Genomic DNA, 18,953 nt, shown 5'->3' with positions numbered 1-18,953 from the left:
AACTCAGATGACAGCAGATGCTGGCGAGGCTGCGGAGAAAGAGGAACACTTCTCCACTGTTGGTGGGGTTGCAAGCTAATACAACCCCTCTGAAAATCTGTCTGGCGATACCTCAGAAAATTGGATATAGTACTACCTGAAGACCCAGCTATTCCACTTCTGGGCATATACCCCAGAGACACTTTAATACACAACAAAGATATATGCACCACAATGTTCATAGCGGCTCTATTTATAATAGCCAGAAGCTGGAAGGAACCCAGATGTCCTTCAGAAGACGAATGGATACAAACATTGTGGTACATATACACAATGGAATACTACTCAGCCACCAGAAACAATGACTTAACCAACTTCTTAAGAAAATGGCTGCATCTAGAGAAGATCATCCTGAGTGAGATAACCCAGGCACAAAAGAACAGACATAATATGCAGTCACTGATAGTGGGATGCTAACCCCAGAGGCTTGCACTCCCCCAGAAACAACTCACAGACTGTATGAAGTCCAAAAAATAAAGAAAACAAAAAATATACATATATTCACAAAACAAGATGACTTTGACTATTTCAATGTTGCATTTTATTTTGCATGTACTTTACGCTTATTGCAACTAGTACGTTTTCAATGCATACTGTCAAGCCCTTGAAAAAAATCAAGTACTGACTAAAAAACATATTCACATGGTTTTATGTAAAATTTATTTTAATGTCTGAAAAAACAATACTGACAAAAATGTATAATTTTAAGCAAAAAAATGTTTAAAATCTTTACATTTATGTTTGTTTTGCAAAATAAAGTCGTTTAAAAAAAACAAATCTTTATTTCTGTATTTATTTACTTATTTTATTGGTTATTTTATTTATGTACATTTCAAATGTTATTCTTATTCCAAGGTTCCCCTCCACAAACCCCCTGCTTCTATGAGGGTGCGCACACACCCACCCACTCCAACCTTTCCATCCTAGCATTCCTCCACTCTGAGGCATCAAGCCTTCACAGGACCAAAGGCATCCCCTTCCACTGATGCCAGATAAGGCCCCTTACTCTCCTTCAACTCCTCCAAGTCCTTCCCCTATCTCCTCCATTGGAGTCCCTGTGATCAGTCCAAAGGTTTGATTCAAGCATCTACATCTGTAGTGGTCAAGATCTGACAGAGCCTCTCAGAAGACAGTTGCATCAGGCTCCTGTCAGCAAACACTTCTTGCCTTTAACAATAGTTTGGTGTCTGCATGTGAGATGGATTCCCCCGGTGGGGCAGTCTCTGGATGCCTTTTCCTTTGGTCTCTGTTCCATTCTTTGTACCTGTATTTGCTTTAGATACAATCAATTCTTTTTTTACTTAAAATAATTTAATTTTTTTTACTTATTTATTTTCCATCCTGCTTACTGCCTACCTCCAGGTCACCCCCTTCTACAATCTTTTCCCCATCCCCCATCCCCCTTTATTTTCGCCTCTGAGTTGGTTGGAGCAAACTAGGTATCCCCCTGCCCTATTCCAGCACTGCATGTATCTGCAGAGTTAGGTGCTTTCTCTCCCAGTGAGGCCGTACAAGGCAGCCTACCAAGAAGAACATGTCCCATTTCAAGGCAACAGATTTTTGGATAACCCATGCTCTAATTATTTGGCACCCACAGAAAGACCAAGCAGGACATCTTCTACATATATGTTGGGAGGCCAAGGTCTAGCCTCTATATGTTTTCTGGTTGGTGGTTCAGTCTCTTGGAATCCATGGAGTTCCTATTCCCTTTTGTTCACATAGTCCTTTATCTTATTCTTCTATAAAAGTCCAGAAGTTCCAAAAATTGTTTTACTATCTGCATCTGTGTCAGGTGCACAGTGGACCACATGCTCTTGTCTTTAAATATAAGAGAGAATCATTAATAGTTTCAGGGATTAGTGTTTACCTATGGGATGGGTCTCAAGTCGGGTAGGTTATTGCTTGGCCATTCTACCATTCTCTGCTCCATACCCCATGCTGCAATTCTTGTAGTTAATTTTGGGTTGAAAGTTTTGTGGGTGGGTTGGTCTCTCTATTATTCTACTGGTATTCCTCTCTGACTACAGGATGTGGACTATTTATGTTCCATATCCCCTGTGGTGTGAGTCACAGCTGAGTTCACTCCCATTGGATATTGGGTGCCTCTCTTATCCCAAGATTTTGTCTCATCTTGTAGATGTTTTCCACTTCCTCATCCCCTTCAGTTGCAGATTTCCATTCATTTTTATGAGCATCTAGCCATATCTTCTGTCATTCTCTATACTTGGTCCTCAATCCTTCCATACACTTAATACTGAACCTCCCCCAATTCCCATCCCTATCCCCTCTCTCTCCCAGTTCCCTTCCTCCATTTGACTCTTATAACTATTTTACTGTGGGGAGCTTTCTTAATGTCAGCACCAAAATTAAAAAAACAAAAACAAAAAAAAAGTGTTGAAATTCTTAATATCCCCAAGTACAGCCCCAAAATCTTTGTTAAATTATTTGTAATCAAGAACTTTTCAAGACAAATAATTGTGCATCTTTCATTCTGATTATTTGTGTTCTAGGAGTTTCAGATTCTATGGTTCTTAAAATGTTCCTATACACTATTATGCAGAGAATTGTCTATCATTTTTGACGAGTTTTGGACACTATTTCTCCAAAGATTCTTTTATTGTAAATATAGATTCATTATATAGAATGACATTTATATAGATGGATAATGCATATTTGTACATATTAGACCATTGTCGTGCCCCTTTTCAGCCTCTTATTGGCACCCTTATTCTTTCCAAATAATCCCTCGACTATGTCTTTGTCTTATAATACACTTATTCTAGATTATTCTATTTTGCAGAGTATACCCATGAGAGAAAGCACATAATATCTGTCCTTCAGAATCATTTATTTCATTTAACATAATTCTATCTCCATCTTTTCCCTATTAAATTATGTTTTTCTTCTCCATTACTAAGTAAAATTCAATTGTATATGTGCACACATATAGACACACAGAGTCCCACACACACGCATACACACACACAGAGAGACACACACACACTTGCACAGAAAATACATATAACCACTACCTACATTCTAAGAAATAAATAAGTAAAAATAACGCAGATTTACTCTGGCTGAAGTTGCTGAAGTCCAACACATTGTCAATGATTTTAACACTTTTATATCTCTGGCCTGGAAGAAAGATAATGAAATCCACTGGAGAACAAATCCATATACTTCATTGTAGATAGGATGCACCAGGAAGTTACAAAAATGATAAAGACTAATAGAAGTATATAGTTCAAAGATACACCATGGTATTTTGTTTCTACCTATCTGGCCTCACCTCCTAACATGCTTATGATATCTTAACAATGTCATCATATTATGAATCCATCATTATACTTATCCACTGATGAAATCAGAGATGTCTCAATCTCTTACACTTCTTAAAAATCCTACCTCTCTATGCCGTTGAAAACTAAGCTTTCTACACACAAATATTTAGGGTTATCTTCCATGACCAAACATAGCAATTTTGAGGTATTAATGAATAGATAAAATTTAATAAAATTTTGTATGTTTGTAATTAGGAGTTAAGTGTCAAAGAATTAATACTTTAATCAAATGTTAAAGAAGATTATAGATTAGTTTAATTGTAAATTAATCTGGACCACCTACATAATGGTAACTATATTGGCCTTACCACCTTGCCTCACATTTCCTTACTCCCTAATGATATGTCTTTACTTTCTTTCATTTTTCTTTTTCATTGAAAAGGACTCTTCTCTCATACAATACATCCTGACCACAGTTTGTCTTCCCTCCTCTCCTCTCAGCTACCCACCTTAATTTTCTCTCTCCTAGATCCACTTCCCTTCTATTTCTCTTTAGAAAGAAGGACTCCAGGAGACAACAACCAAACATGAGAAAACAAGATAAAATAATACTTTGAGAACAAACCAGCATAAGGTCTCTATCATAAAATCTACTCAGCATAGTGGTATACCAACTGTGACATTAAATGTCTTCTGGATAACAGTCAAGGATAACCAAGATTATTGAGGCATGGGTAGTCTAAGATAAAACTGACTATTCAGTTTTATAGACTAATTAAACGCAAGGAAGCAGAAAGTAATTTTGTTATGAATAAAGCTTGTTTATGCTAAGTGATATGTACACAATAATTATGTTTCCTCTAATTTGTCTTTTTTCTTTATATGTATTTAAATATTATTATTGTTATTATGATGATGGTGCTGATAATGATGGCTGTGCTAGAACTCACTCTGTAAACCTGGCCTACATCAAAAACACAGGGATCCAATTGCCTGTACCTTATCCAGTATTGGGATTAAAGTTATATGCCACTGCTGCCCAGTATAATTTATCTTAAAATGCCACAGTATATTTTTTTAATTAAAATAGATTTTAAAGGGAACAAATATATGATCCAATGTTTTCCATTAAGAGATTGTATATGTGTAAGCCATTCAAAGAAAGAAATTTAAACTGTTGTTATAGGGAAGGAAGTTAGGCACTCTATTTTTTATAGAGTACAATGCAAGTCTAGTATTGAGTACCATCCAAAGGACAGTTCAGCATCATGAACATTTTCATTGATCTCCTCATCTACTATAGTTTATGAACATCAATTACATAATGGACTGCTTTGCTTGTTTTTATACAAATTACAATTTGAAACTTTGGCATCCATACAACAAAACCTTTCCTGCTGTGTAAGGATGGTGGCCAGCCAAATGATCTACATAAAATTTCTTCATCAATTTGGAATGACAGACATTAACTGCTGCCTTTTAGAAACTGTATCCAACTGATCGATACCACACCATCTAACTGTGTACTTGTTTGTGCACACATTTTTGACCAGGCATGTAACTCGATGTTAAACTGTTATGACAGCAGACATAAAGCTTGAATGCTCAGGAAGAAGCTGTAACACCAGTCATACCATCTTTGAAGAATAGCATTTTTTTTTTGAAGAATAGCACTATGAAGCACCTCTCTCACACATCCAAGGCGTGATTGTAAATATTTAATCTTCAAATTGATTTTGTCTTTAGCATCCCCTTAATTATACCTTCATACAAAAACTCAGAGTGGCATAAGCCCCTCTTCAAGTTGTTTTTTGGTGTTGCTGTTATTAAATAGTCCAAATACTGGGAAGCAAAATAGTCTCAGACTAGACCCTAAAGTAATCCTACAAAATATACCTGACCCTATGGTACAACTGCAAGAATGTATTGTTATATTTATTTTTTTTTGTTTTTTTACATCTTTTTTACTTGTACTTATCTGTTGTCCAACCATAGAGTATATAATACTGTCACATAAAGGAGTTTCTGTTTGGACTACTGGACCTTTGTTATTGCCCAAAAAAGCAAAAACAAACAAACAAAAAATTTAAACAATTCACTCTTCAATGTTTATCATGAAACATTCAAACTTCTAAATTTTTGAGTACTTATCTTGTAGAACCACCCGATTTCCATCATTACCACAGATATATATATGTATATCCAAAAGGATTATAAAATATTATTGATATGCATTGTATTTATGAATTAATTCAATACTCAGCACTGCCTAGAAAGAATATATGGTAGTCTTCCCTGATACACACATGAATACAAACAGGTAAAGGGGATTTAATTAGCATCTACATATCATTCACAGTTAACATATTATGATGTCAGGATTAGAATTACAAATTTGGATGTAAATTTAGTCACTATATTACATAAAAAAGTTCTATCATGCATTTTAAATATGTGTTCAATACTGCTGCCACACTTGTGATCAAACCTGGGTTAGGTATCATCATTAACAGAAGAAATATAATAATTGTTTTTGTCATACTCCAACTGCTTTCTGGTTGATATAGTCATGAGGGTTCTAAGCCATTAATCTACTTTTTTTCTATTACTCAGTTTTAGTTACATCTAAAACATTTTTGTTTTTGAAGTGACCTTTTATGAATTTGCAAATGTCAACTACCATAAAATCAATAAGATGCTTCAAGTTATAACCAATATGTTTACAAAATTTTAATGGATTATGAGAAGCTCAAAATCATTTAATGAGCCAATATAGGATGAAACAAACAAATGCATACACATATACTGTTGAAGTAGAGAACAATATTAACATTTCTTTATTTGTTAAATGTACATTGTTTCCCCCGTTTTTTTACATAATATTTCTTGCATATGGTTCCCCTTTCTCTACTTCCAGCTTTTTCTCCCCTCCCTTCTATTCTGGAAACACTTTCTCTCTCTCTCTCTCAATAAAAATATCTGATTTGTCTTATGGCTCACTTTGCAAGATGGATCCAATACTCAACACTGTTTGAGTGAGCTTGTGGACAGATAAGTCAGTGACTGAGGGTAAAAAAAAAAAAATACCAATCTTCTCAAAGGACATATCAATGAAATGACTCCTAATGACATTATCACATAGTCTGTCTCATAGACCATACACTTCTTGCCTGGTATTCCTTTGAGAAGCTTCCTCCAGCAGAAGATATTAACAATTACAGAGACCTAAAGCCAGATATTATAGAGATATAGAGAAAACTTAGAATATTCTTTATTAAACAGGACATCTCCAACAAATCTTTCCTCTCAAGCCTCAGCCAACCATGTAGAAGAGCTTGAAAGTGTATACAAACCAGACAGGATGAAGGACATCAAGAAATCAAGGCCTTTATGTCATGATGATCAATGCATATACGAACATATGAACACTGAGGCAGCATGCATAGGGCCTGAACAGGTCAAGTTTACATTCTCAGTGATGCACTTCAGTGTCAAAGTAGATCTGTCAAAACTCTAAAGACTTCAATTTTTGGAGTTTCTGTGTTTAACAGGAAATTTTTGAAAAATGTTTAACTTTCGTCCATTCTCTATATGAAGTATATCTTTCAAGTATCTACTATAGTATGAATATTGGTACCTCAAAATATACTAAAATTTGTTAAGGAGGTAAATATTTTCATCCTTGAGAGATTTTTGTATAATTGTGAGCTCACTGACATGTACTACTCATACAATCCAAGTCATCATGTTTGACAAAATAAATTTGTAATTTGTTAACTTGCAGTAAGATTATAACAGAGATTTTGTGATGTTCCTTTAAAATATGTCCATAGAACCTAGCAGTGTAAAAACATATGACAAATGTGAGTGATGGAGCATTTTACAAAATAATGAGATGGTTTAAACGTCTAATAGTGAAAATACAAAGGAAGAACAGAATTTGCTTTTGATTGAACAAACCAAAGAGGAATGAAAACTGGATATAATTTGACCCTTAGTTAGATTGATTTTGCTATAAAGAAAGCTCTTGTTTTGATTTGTGAAGCTTTAGTGGGACATTATTTCTTTATGTTGAAAATTATTTCAAAACATCAATAACAAACTATGTAACATTTCACAATTTAAAGATAAAAGGAAATGAAGCCCTTCATTTGAAATAATACATTGGCTGTGTGTTTTACACAGTGCTTGAGGTGCTGTGGACAGAATGATAGTGAAAATACAGATTACAAACAAAGAACAAATGCCTCAAGAAGAAAGTTAATCTTGGTAACTATAGATACTGTGATAAAAATATCAATTCTAAGGAAAAATAGTCATGGCTTTACTTTAATAATCCTATAATGTATACCACCTCAAGGTATCCATGGAAGTTACTAAATAACTACCTTAATTTATTTACCTGACAATCAAAATTATATGAAAATTGTACCAAGTTTATTCTAGAGATTAAAGAAAATGATAATCTAAAATAATCATTTACATGGGTTTCAACAAGCTTTCAAAAAATAAGCAGTGAATAAAAATATAAAAATAGTAATATTTAAATAATTATAATAGATTATTAATTAATCTGCTAGTTTTAAGAGAAACTTGATATTTGATTATAATATAAAACTTGCTTATATGGATGTATCCAATTCTTAATAAGACCAGAAAGGAAACGTTATTTGCTCCGTTTTAGAAGAATCAAGAGAATTAAATTTTCCATCTCTTTTAAACAGTTTCATTGCTGTATATTTTAAGAAGAGGTCAAGACATTCATCACTCATAGTTTTCCTTTCTTTTACTTGTGGTCTTATAATCATGTCTAAAAGTAAACTCCAGTCTTATATATATATATATATATATATATATATATATGTGTGTGTGTGTTTGTGTGTGTGTGTGTGTGTGTGTGTGTGTGTGTGTATGTATATGTATATGTATATGTATATGTATATGTATGTGTATGTGTATATGTATATGTATGTGTATGTGTATATGTATATGTATATGCATATGTATATGTTCATAATCTATTATTTATCTATTTATTTGTTTATTTATTTATTTGGTATTTTACCACCACCTATATTTGTGTACCACATGAGTGACTCCTGCCCTTCAGTTTTCTTAGAACTGGTGTTATAGATGGTTGTGAACTGCCATTTGAGTGGTAGGAATTGAATCTGAGTCCTTTAGAAGAGCAACAGATGTTTTTAATGACTGCAACATCCAGTCTCGAGGACATGATAACCATTATCATCTCTCCTTTCAACGTGAATCAGACTTGAACTTTATAGATACTTTTTCTAGAAGCTTCATTTTAGGATGGTGTCTTATGAATGAGTGTTGGGGCACATAAGAGATAGACTTTTGTAGATAGACCTGGATAAGATGCATTACAGTATTATTGATTAGCTGTTGTAAACATTGCATTTATTGTTCTCCACATATTAATACCTGAGTAGAGAGTTATGTCATTAGGAGATCTTTCCATGTATAAGCTTAAATTAGACTCATTTAATATACTTATCTAGGTCGATTAATTAATGCACGCATGTGTATAGTATCAAATACAGACATATAGGAACTTCTGTCTGGATTCTAGATTAATAAATGTATAATAGTATCATTCTAAAGTGCTAACAATGTAACAAAACATGCATTATCTTTGCAAATTTAATCATTGTTCTATTAATAGGTAATGCATGATTATAGATGTGGACATTGGTTGATGTGCAAAGTATATAAATCTTAATCTTTTGAAACGACATACACTCATTACATCATATAATGCTCTAGGATATAAAGCATGATTTAACTGGGTTCTCTCCTGGGTTATATTCGTTCAAAGATTCATAATGCTAAAATGCGTATATGATGATATGACTTTTTAAAGACCACATGTTCATAGCAAAAAATGGTTTTGGTTCATGAATATTTTATAAATATTTTCTTCCATTTAATAATTGTTGTAAATTACAGCTCATTCTTAGATCACAGGGGTTATCTTGGATAACAAACCTGATAATTGTGACACAAGAAGTAACCTTACGTTCTTTCCTCTCTTGCTGCATTGCTCTTGTTCTTGCCTTTCCTTCCCCTATCTTTCCCCATTGCATTTCACCCTCTCCTTCAAAGTTTCAATGGCCGGCCTCTTGACTCCCCTCTCCATGCCATGAATAAACTCTAATCTATGTTAGAAAAATAAAAAAAGAAGTAAGCTTACTATCTCAAAGTAAGCAGAAGAATATCTTGGTCCTATAGTCTAAAATATATTTTCATATGCTATATGAACCATTATCCCATGAATATTTTGGCTCTTTGTTGTCTAAATCTGATGAATCACCCACTTTCATTTCCTTTTTAAAAATAACTAACTCCAACTTGCACTACTTGTATATTTCTGGATTTACAAACATCTACTGATGCATGGTTAGAGTACTAGGAATCATACCATAAAACGACACTAACACTGACTCTCCTTTTCTGAGAAGCCATAAGCTCAGTCTACATATCCTTATTTAAGAATGGGGACTTACGAAGTCTTTCTCATCCTGTGCTAGAATGGTGCTTTCCTTGCTGCTTTACTGGCTGCCATAGATGTTAGGATTTTTATCAGTTTCTGTCATGTTATAAAACCCAGTTTCATTCCAGTCTCCGCCAATTTCTAGCTTTCATATGTTTTTGTTCTCTCTTTCACGATGGGGAGACGATGTTATATAACATCTTACTGTAGCTCCTTAGTTCAAGGAGACATACTCTGTGAACTTTGGTCAGTCATAAGTTTCTGAATTAGCCACCATCCACTCATTTCTCAGTGACATCTTTGATAAGATATGAAACTTTCACTAATGTGGAGAACATTTTTGGCACCCCTGATCAGTTGGTAGCAGAGTAATATTAATATTTTCAGTACACATTGAAGCTGACCTTAGGCAGGAAACTGGCTTCTGTACTGTGCCTTGTAAGGGCTATAATTAAGTACATTTGCATCTGAAGTTCAGAGCAAAAGGATTAGGAATGAAGCCCAGGAAGGTACATTTACATTTGAAATGTAGCTCTGGACAGGGCAGGCTCGCCTAGGCAGTGGTAGCCTATTTGATCAACATTTGTCCTTGATCTTCACACTTGATCTCTAAAAGAACAGTTACAGGATCTTTGATTGTTAACTTGCTTGTTCCCTATCTCAGAACTGATGTTATCTTTCTACATGAATAAAGTGGTGTATGAGAGGACTAATAAACAAGGGCCTTGCTTCTACTGCTAGGCTTAGGCCTCATGTCAGGCCCAAAGTCAAGTTGCAGCTTTAACTAACCATGTCTCCTTTTTCTTTGAATCCAGCTCAAACACACTAATACATGGGTATAAACGATGAATTTGATACTATGTCCACTTAGTAGAATAATAGTAGTAGGTTCAAATTTTGGGTATATAACTCCACAACTATGAGTTATGAAGCAGATTTACCATGCTAAGCAGTTTCCTTTTCTAGATGATAACCTTAAATCTAATTAAATAATGCTACTGAATCCACATAAAATTTATGCTACTATTATATGCATAAATGTATTTTTACCATGTTGGTCATTATTTCAGCTTATAGGATTCACACGTGGCTATGTATGCCAAGAATTTTATATCTTTAGGACGTTACATACATAGCATCTTCCAGAATCATGGGATCTAGAATGTGTGGAAGAAACTTCATTATGTACACCAACTTGATTTCTCTGTATTCTGTGACCAGTGTACAAGGATATAAATGATGTACAGACCAGCTCTATAAAGAGCACAAGCTCCTCACACTTTTATTGGTGCAATTTGTCTCTATTGGAGTCTCTAATCTTGACTGTGAATCAGAATGCATGTCTTTCTTTTCCAATATGTTCTGTCCTATAAGGGTTCTATGACTTTCTTTTATAAGGTGGAACCTGCTAGAAACATGTCACCACTGTGGTGAGGGGTTTGGTGAGGATGAAAATGAAATAGTGGGAAATGATTGCCTTTGCGACATTTAGAAGAAAGTAGTGATTTTAAATCTTTTTCAAGAAATTGTCACTTCTAAGACTATTTACTTCTATACAGTTTGTAAAAGTCAAAAATATTTAAATGTTAACTATTCATAGTTTCAATGAAAAGAATTGTCATTTTCAACAATCCTGCTTTCATTATCTTGATTGGCATGATGAATGAATAAGAACATTTTGTTCTTCATAATTGAATATTTTCAGAATGCTAACTTTTGTTAAATGGAAAAAACACATCACTATACATATAAATGTGTGATTTGTCTGTATATTCATTAAATTATTTGTTAAAGTACCCTATTGGGAATGTAAACTGACTTATAAAATTTTATGACCATGAAAATTTGTGTATATAAATTTTATACCCAGAGAAAGTGATTAAATAAAAATGACATTTACTGTACTACTAATATGCAGGTATGAAATTATAAAAATAGTATGTAACAAAATGAGATTTTCATAAGATTGAAAAAAATCTAAAAATGTAGATTTATAAAACTTTAAGAAATTTTCTTATTGGGCAGTGAAAATTAGATCCTATAACTCAAGTTAAGGATTTCTATATTTCCATGGTATAATAAAACTTATGACTCATGGGAGTAACAGTAGCAAGAAGAAAAAGAGAGAAGCCCCAGGCTCCATACTACTCGTAGAAATACTAATTAGAATCCATCTGCAGACGAGAATGCTTAAGAAAACTTCTAAGAACCTGGATAAAAAACAAATGAAAAATAAAAGAAATAAACAAACAAAAAAAACCAAAAAAAAAAAAAAAAAAAAAAAACAGTACAGAACAGTGCCATTCTTAAGCCAGATCTAGAGTAATTGTAACACCTTTATTTTGGCTGTTCTCTTCCTCACATGAGACAGCATATTAGCCCTTGAGTAAAATACCCCCATAGTCATTAAAAATAATCTGAAACTCAGTTTCTTCTGCACTGTCAGTTCAAGAATAAATGGCACTTATGCTTCACATCACTATACACATTAGAACAATACACAAGAGGAAATATTTGAAATCTGTTACTATTAATAAAAGAAAGCAGAGTCCACAAATGCCAGCATGTATATCTTGGCAGTCGTTCTCTGTCTCTGTTGGCATATTTGTTCAACTAGAGAGACCATCCAGTGCTCCAAATGCCTGCAGAGACAAGCTGGTGAGCCTCTACAGCCAACGACAAAGATCATTAATTAGGCAGTCTAGAATTCTTAACTTGAGTCAGATCTGGCAATGTGCACAAGCAAAAACCTCACCAAACTAAGATGTACAGCCTGTAGCCATTCTGGATGAAGAAAATGCTTAGAATAGCACTATGGCTTGTTGTCTGTTCTACTGTGAGAGCTAACTAGGAACCCCATCTAACAATAAGGATTTGTTCATGGCTAACTTAACCTTAACCACTAGCTGATATTTCCACTCAACTGCGCAACATACCAGACATTTCAAATGCAGAAGGACATTTTCAAATCAAAAGAAATATTTTACATTACAACCCTAGAAATATGCTAAGTTTCCATCCCCAACTAAACATAGAATCTGGATATTTACAAACCTTCAGAGGAACATTCTGCTATTCTAACATATAAAACATAATAGTGTTGGTGAGCAAAACTTTTAGGTTTAGCTGACTGCATATTGAAATAAATTATATCATCAATAAGAATACAAACTATAACCCAATATAACAACACGGATCTTAGTCACTTTTCTTGTCACTGTTTCATGGTAAATAAAGACACAATTTAAGAGAGGAGAGAACATTTTGACTCAATAAAAAATAATTGTGTGTGTGTATGTGTGTGTGTGAGTGTGTGTGTGTGTGTGTGTGTGTGTGTGTGTGTGTGTGTGTGTGTGTGTGTGCTTTTGGAGGACAGAGGAAGGCATTAGACCTTTAGAGTTGAAAGTATAGGATTTTAAGATTTTTTTTGGAAAAAGCTACTGGGAATCAAGATCAGGTCAGCTAGATGAGCAGCAACTCTCCTTAACTATAGTTGGCTCTTGGCATAAAGGTAAGTAAGGTAAGTAGTTCACCTTTGTGGGAATAGATTACAACAGAAGTTGTAATCTATATCATAAAAGTTTTATCTATATCATAAACATGATGTGGCTACCTTTACATGGCAGCTGAACTAGAAAATTCAAGATTATGCCAGAAGAATTATGTGCTACTCTATAATTCTGAATACCTTGATACCTGATGCCAGTTAATCCCAATGTCTTACCTTCCTCACTTCCTAAATATGAACTAAACATAGATAAGATGATGGACATACCAAAGTGGTTGGGAAAGAGTCTATGAGATTTCTCAACACTACCCAAAAAAACTACAGGTAACTAAGAATGCTGACAGAAGTAGAAACGGTCTTCCCCAGCAAAAAGCTCACCACATGGCTATTCAATACCAAACTGTCAGCAATGAAAAATATATAAAAGAAATATTATATACACAGAACAGGTTATGTTTAGAAATATATATATATATCGACATATATGCCTACAATTGAAATTCATGAAAAATGAGGACATATATTTGAGAGAGAACAATAAAGGTAAATGGGTAATGTTGAAAGGAAACAAGGAAAGAGAAAAATATTTTGTATAAAAATAAGTAATTTTAGAAATAATCAAACTGTATTTTATAAAACCCATATTTTTATGTATAAAATTATGAAATAGCAAATTACAAATAGATAATGAGCGGCAACAGTAGATTCAATCAAGCCGAGAATAACACACAGTGGAAGGAATGGCAGAATATTTGACAACTGAAAAAAAAATAGACAAAATAATGAATAAAAAAGATGTGGAAAACCCTATGAGGAAGCTTCAAGACAAAATAAGAACCATAAAAATATGAGTAAGAAAGGTGAAACATTTATCTGAAGAAGATATTTGTGTCAAAACACATTGAATGTTAAAAGTCAAAGAAAGACTTTCAAAACCGAAAGGCAAGTGACTTGCCCTGTACAAAATAATTTTAATAAAACTATCAGATTTTTTTTTCACATAAACTTTGAAGGTGAGGAGAATGAAGATGATCTATTATATACAATAAATGATAAAACATGAAACCAAGACTATAACACACACGACAGTCTGTATTCCAGATGAATGAGAGGTGTTGAGGTTCCATAACAAATAAAAACTGATGGGATGTATAAACACATGGTTCACTTTACTAGTAATGTTAAAGGAATTGTTCATGCTGACATAGAAGTCGTAGACTAATGATCTAAATGAATTATACACACTTCTTAATGTGAGCATATAGGCAATCTCATATTTTCAACTATTGTGATGAAGGTATACAATTCATCAGAAACAAATAGTTGAGATACAAAGTCCTCACATAATTTTAAGCACAAGAAACTACATGAATAAAGACTACAAGAATATGGAAATTATAAAATAAATCTGATGGGGAATAAATATATAAAAAATTAGGTCTGTGAAGGAATTAACTTTTCAGCAACATTTTTTTCAACTTTATTTTTAAAAAGAGAGATGCATGGACATATTTTTAAAGGCATTTTGGCATAACTCTATATGAATACATTTTTGTCAATACTTAATTCTTTTAGAAGTTTGATAGTATGCATTGAAATCCCACTAGTTACCATAAACATAAAGTATATGTAGAACAGAACTTAACATGGAAACAGTCAGTTTTCTTGGTGGGTATAGATCAAGTATAATTATCTATGAATACCAAAAATTGCCACAAGGCTATATTCTTAGTTTTTGGATTATTAATGATTTAAAGTCCAGGAATAACACTCTGAGAAGGTGTTATACACTTATTTTTTTTTCCTCAGAAAGACTGAGGCTTTCACTTTTTGGCCTTTGTTTTTCTTGAGCTTCATAATGACTGTGAGTTGTTTCTGGGGTATTCAGAGCTTTCTGGGGTTAGTATCCAATTATCAGCGACTGCATATTATGTCTGTTCTTTTGTGACTGGGTTGCCTCACTCAGAATGATATTCTCTAAATGCATCTATTTTCCTTGGAATTTAATAAAGTCATTGTTTCTAATAGCTGAGTAGTATTCCATTGTGTAAATATACCACAAATTTTGTATCCATTCATGTACTGAAGGATATCTTGCTTCTTTCCAGCTTCTGGCTATTATAAATAAGGCTACTATGAACATTGTGGTGCATATGTCCTTACTGTATGTTGGAGCATCTCTAGGTTATATGTCCAGAAGTGAAATAACTAGGTCTTCAGGTATGAGTATGTCCAATTTTCTGAGGAACCACCAGACTGATTTCTAGAGTGGTTGTACAAGCTTACAACCCCACCAACAGTGGAGGAGTGTTCCTCTTTTATCACATCCTTGCCAGCATCTGCTGTCATCTGAGTGTTTGATCTTAGCCATTCTGACTGGTGTGAGGTAGAATCTCAGGATTGTTTTTATTTGCATTTTCCTGATGACTAGGGATGTTGAGCACTTCCTTAGATGCTTCTCAGCCATTTGATATTCCTTAATTGAGAATTTTTTGTTTAGCTCTGTAACCCAATTTTTCATAGTATTGTTTGATTCTCTGGTGTCTAACTTTTTGAGTTCTTTTCATATATTGGATATTAGAACTCTACCAGATGTGGGGTTGGAAAAGATCTTTTCCCAATTTGTTGGCTGCCGCTTTGTTTTCTTGATATTTTTAGCATTTTAAACAAGATATTTTATGTATAGTTTATGCACATCTCTGATAGTCTCAAAAGAGACCTGTATTTAATACACATAAATGAAACAATTATCCAAAGCACAAGAGACAACAAAACACATGTAGCCAGAAGGGAAGAATTACATACAATCATAAACAACTTCATGAATAAAAAAATCACTTGATGAATGTTTGAAACTACAAAGTTCTACTCTATATTTTATATAAAATATTTATGTTAGCTTTAAAATATAGGCTTAAAGGGAAATATACTTAATATAAATAATAATGAATAAATGTAATAAACAGATAATTGATTAGTTCCTCAACCATATCATAATTTTCAAATAGATTTATTTAGACTATTTTTATATGTATGAGAGTCTTATCTGCATGTATGTATATGCTTGCTTTGTGCCTTCAGAGGTCAAAAAAGGTAAGAACTGGGTACCAAGCATGGGTAATATAAAATAACAAACAAACAAACAAACTATTTAATTGTCTTTAACTGTTGAGTCACCTCTCCAGCCCCATGCTCCACGCTTTAAATATATGACTTATTGTGGAATATACATCAACATAGCTATGATACATAACAAAAAATTAAACCTATAAAATATATATTTCATGATAAATATTAAATCAATCTTTTTATTTAAAATGTATATTTATAGTTAAATATTTCATGTATGCAGACAAGAATACAGAATTACTTATAATAGAATATTAAGGATCCACATCATGAAACAAGCAGGTTGGTTATGGAACTTATTTGAAGAACCAGAAGTAAACACACACACACACACTCACACACACTCACACACGGACAACAGTGGTGCTGGTGTAATTGGATATCTGCATGTAAAAGAATGCAAATAGATCCATATTCATCACCCTGCACAAAACTGAAGTGCAAGTGGACTGAAGACCTCAATATAAAACAATACACACTAAACATGATACAAGAGAAACAGAAGAAAGTCTTGAGTTCATTGGTACAAGACACATCTTCCTAAACAGAACACTAATATCACAAGCAGAAAGATTAACAATTGATAAAAGGTACCTCATGAAAGAGAAAAGCTCCTGTAGGGTAAAGGACACCATCAGTTAGACAAAATGACAGCCTACAGAATGAGAAGATTTTTTACCAACTCCCCATCTTATACAGGTTTAGTATCAACAAACAAAAAAAAAAAAATGGGTATAGATATAAACAGAATTATCAACATCGAAAACTCAAATGGCTGAGAAACACTTAAAGTAATGTTCACCATCTTAGCTATCAGAAAAAAATGCAAATCAAAATTACTTTGAGATTCCATTTGATAACAGCTAGAATGGCTAAGATTAAAAACCAGAAATGACAGCTCATTCTGGCAAATATGTGGATCAAGAGGAATACTACTCAAAGAAATGATTCCTCATACTACTCTGCCACTCTGCTATACTTAAAGGTCAGTGCATTTTCCAATTGTCATCAGAGAGAATTCCTCCATCATTATATATGAATGAGTACAAAGACCCACAACCAGACACTATGAGAAGGAGAAGAGAAAATTTAATCTATTATTCCTATCAGATTTCTTTCTAGGACCTCAATGAACCCTGCTGAAGAGAGGGAGAAAAGATTGTAGGAGTCAGAGATGATGGAAAACACCAGAAGAACATGGAGCACTGAATCAAGTAAGCAGAGTTGATATGTGTTCACAGAGATTGAAACTATAAGGGCAGGGGTTGTAAGAAAATACACACACATAAAACACACACACATGTATGTATGTATATGTGTGTGTGTGTGTGTGTGTGTGTGTGTGTGTGTGTGTGAGTGAGTTTGGTTGCTATCTCCTGAAGGCTTGTTCTTTTCTGAAAGGAAAAAGAGGGAGATCTGGGGCAGAAGGGAGGTAGGAAGCATCTGGGAGGCATGGAGGGAGAAGAGAAATTTAGTAGTATAAGAGAAAATCTGTTTTCAATAAAAAAAGAAAATTCCAACTTACAGATTTTTATATATAAAAGAGTAATTCTTTATTGATTTGATATTATTTTCAGTTGGGAAGACTAAAATTAGTTCTCGTTTAGTGATCCCAGGGCTTTGTTCATGTTAGGCATATGAGTTGCCATGCTGTCTCCTATCTTACGGTTTTTAGTACAAAATTCATAGCAAGGCATCTTGCAAACAGCTCAATACATGAAGTAAAATATAATGGATTAAAATATTATCAATATAATGTGTTAAACTGAACAGTCTCTGGATCATAATTAAAAATAAAACTATAAGCACTTATAGAACAGTACTTATTGTGGAGTGAGAATTTACTGATATAAATCTAATTAAATTAAAATTTTCTAGAGTTTTGATCCTGTTGGGCTAGTGAGAATATTGACAATAACCACAGGGGTCAGTCACTAGAACCAGAGAGTAGCAGGCAGCAGACAGGGATGGAAATTGGGAAGTTAGAGAGTCTGCCAAGTCCTGCTGAGAAGAAAATACCCTACTAATGTCATATGGCTCTAAAATGCCACTGATGAGGAGGGTTGATAGTTCTTTTTCTTTAATATTTAGTGCTACAAGTTGTTGTTTCCTAATGTCACTATTATTCCTAGTTTACTATTTATCATAATCAATCTTTATAATTCAAGATTTAGATCCACAAAGTGGAAGTGACTGTAAATCATCCTAATACAGAGTAAAGTTCTGGTTTTCTGTGTTCTTCCTGCATTTAAGTTATAATTTCAGGTTATGAGAAAATTAAGCCAATGTGAAAGCAATGTTTCACTTTTAACCAATTATACCTTATAAACCTTATACCTCATTACCAAACCTTGATGTGTGTATAATAAAAAAAAAAAATGCCTGGATACAGTATTGATACATTACTCTAGGAGATCAGTTAGGTCACAATAAAAACTGTCCAAAGATATGAAGTATTATTAATTTGTAGTAGCATAAG

This window comes from Micromys minutus (assembly GCF_963924665.1).
Source record: "Micromys minutus genome assembly, chromosome: X".
NCBI classification, from domain to species: domain Eukaryota; kingdom Metazoa; phylum Chordata; class Mammalia; order Rodentia; family Muridae; genus Micromys; species Micromys minutus.
Note: the sequence above shows the minus strand (reverse complement) of the source record.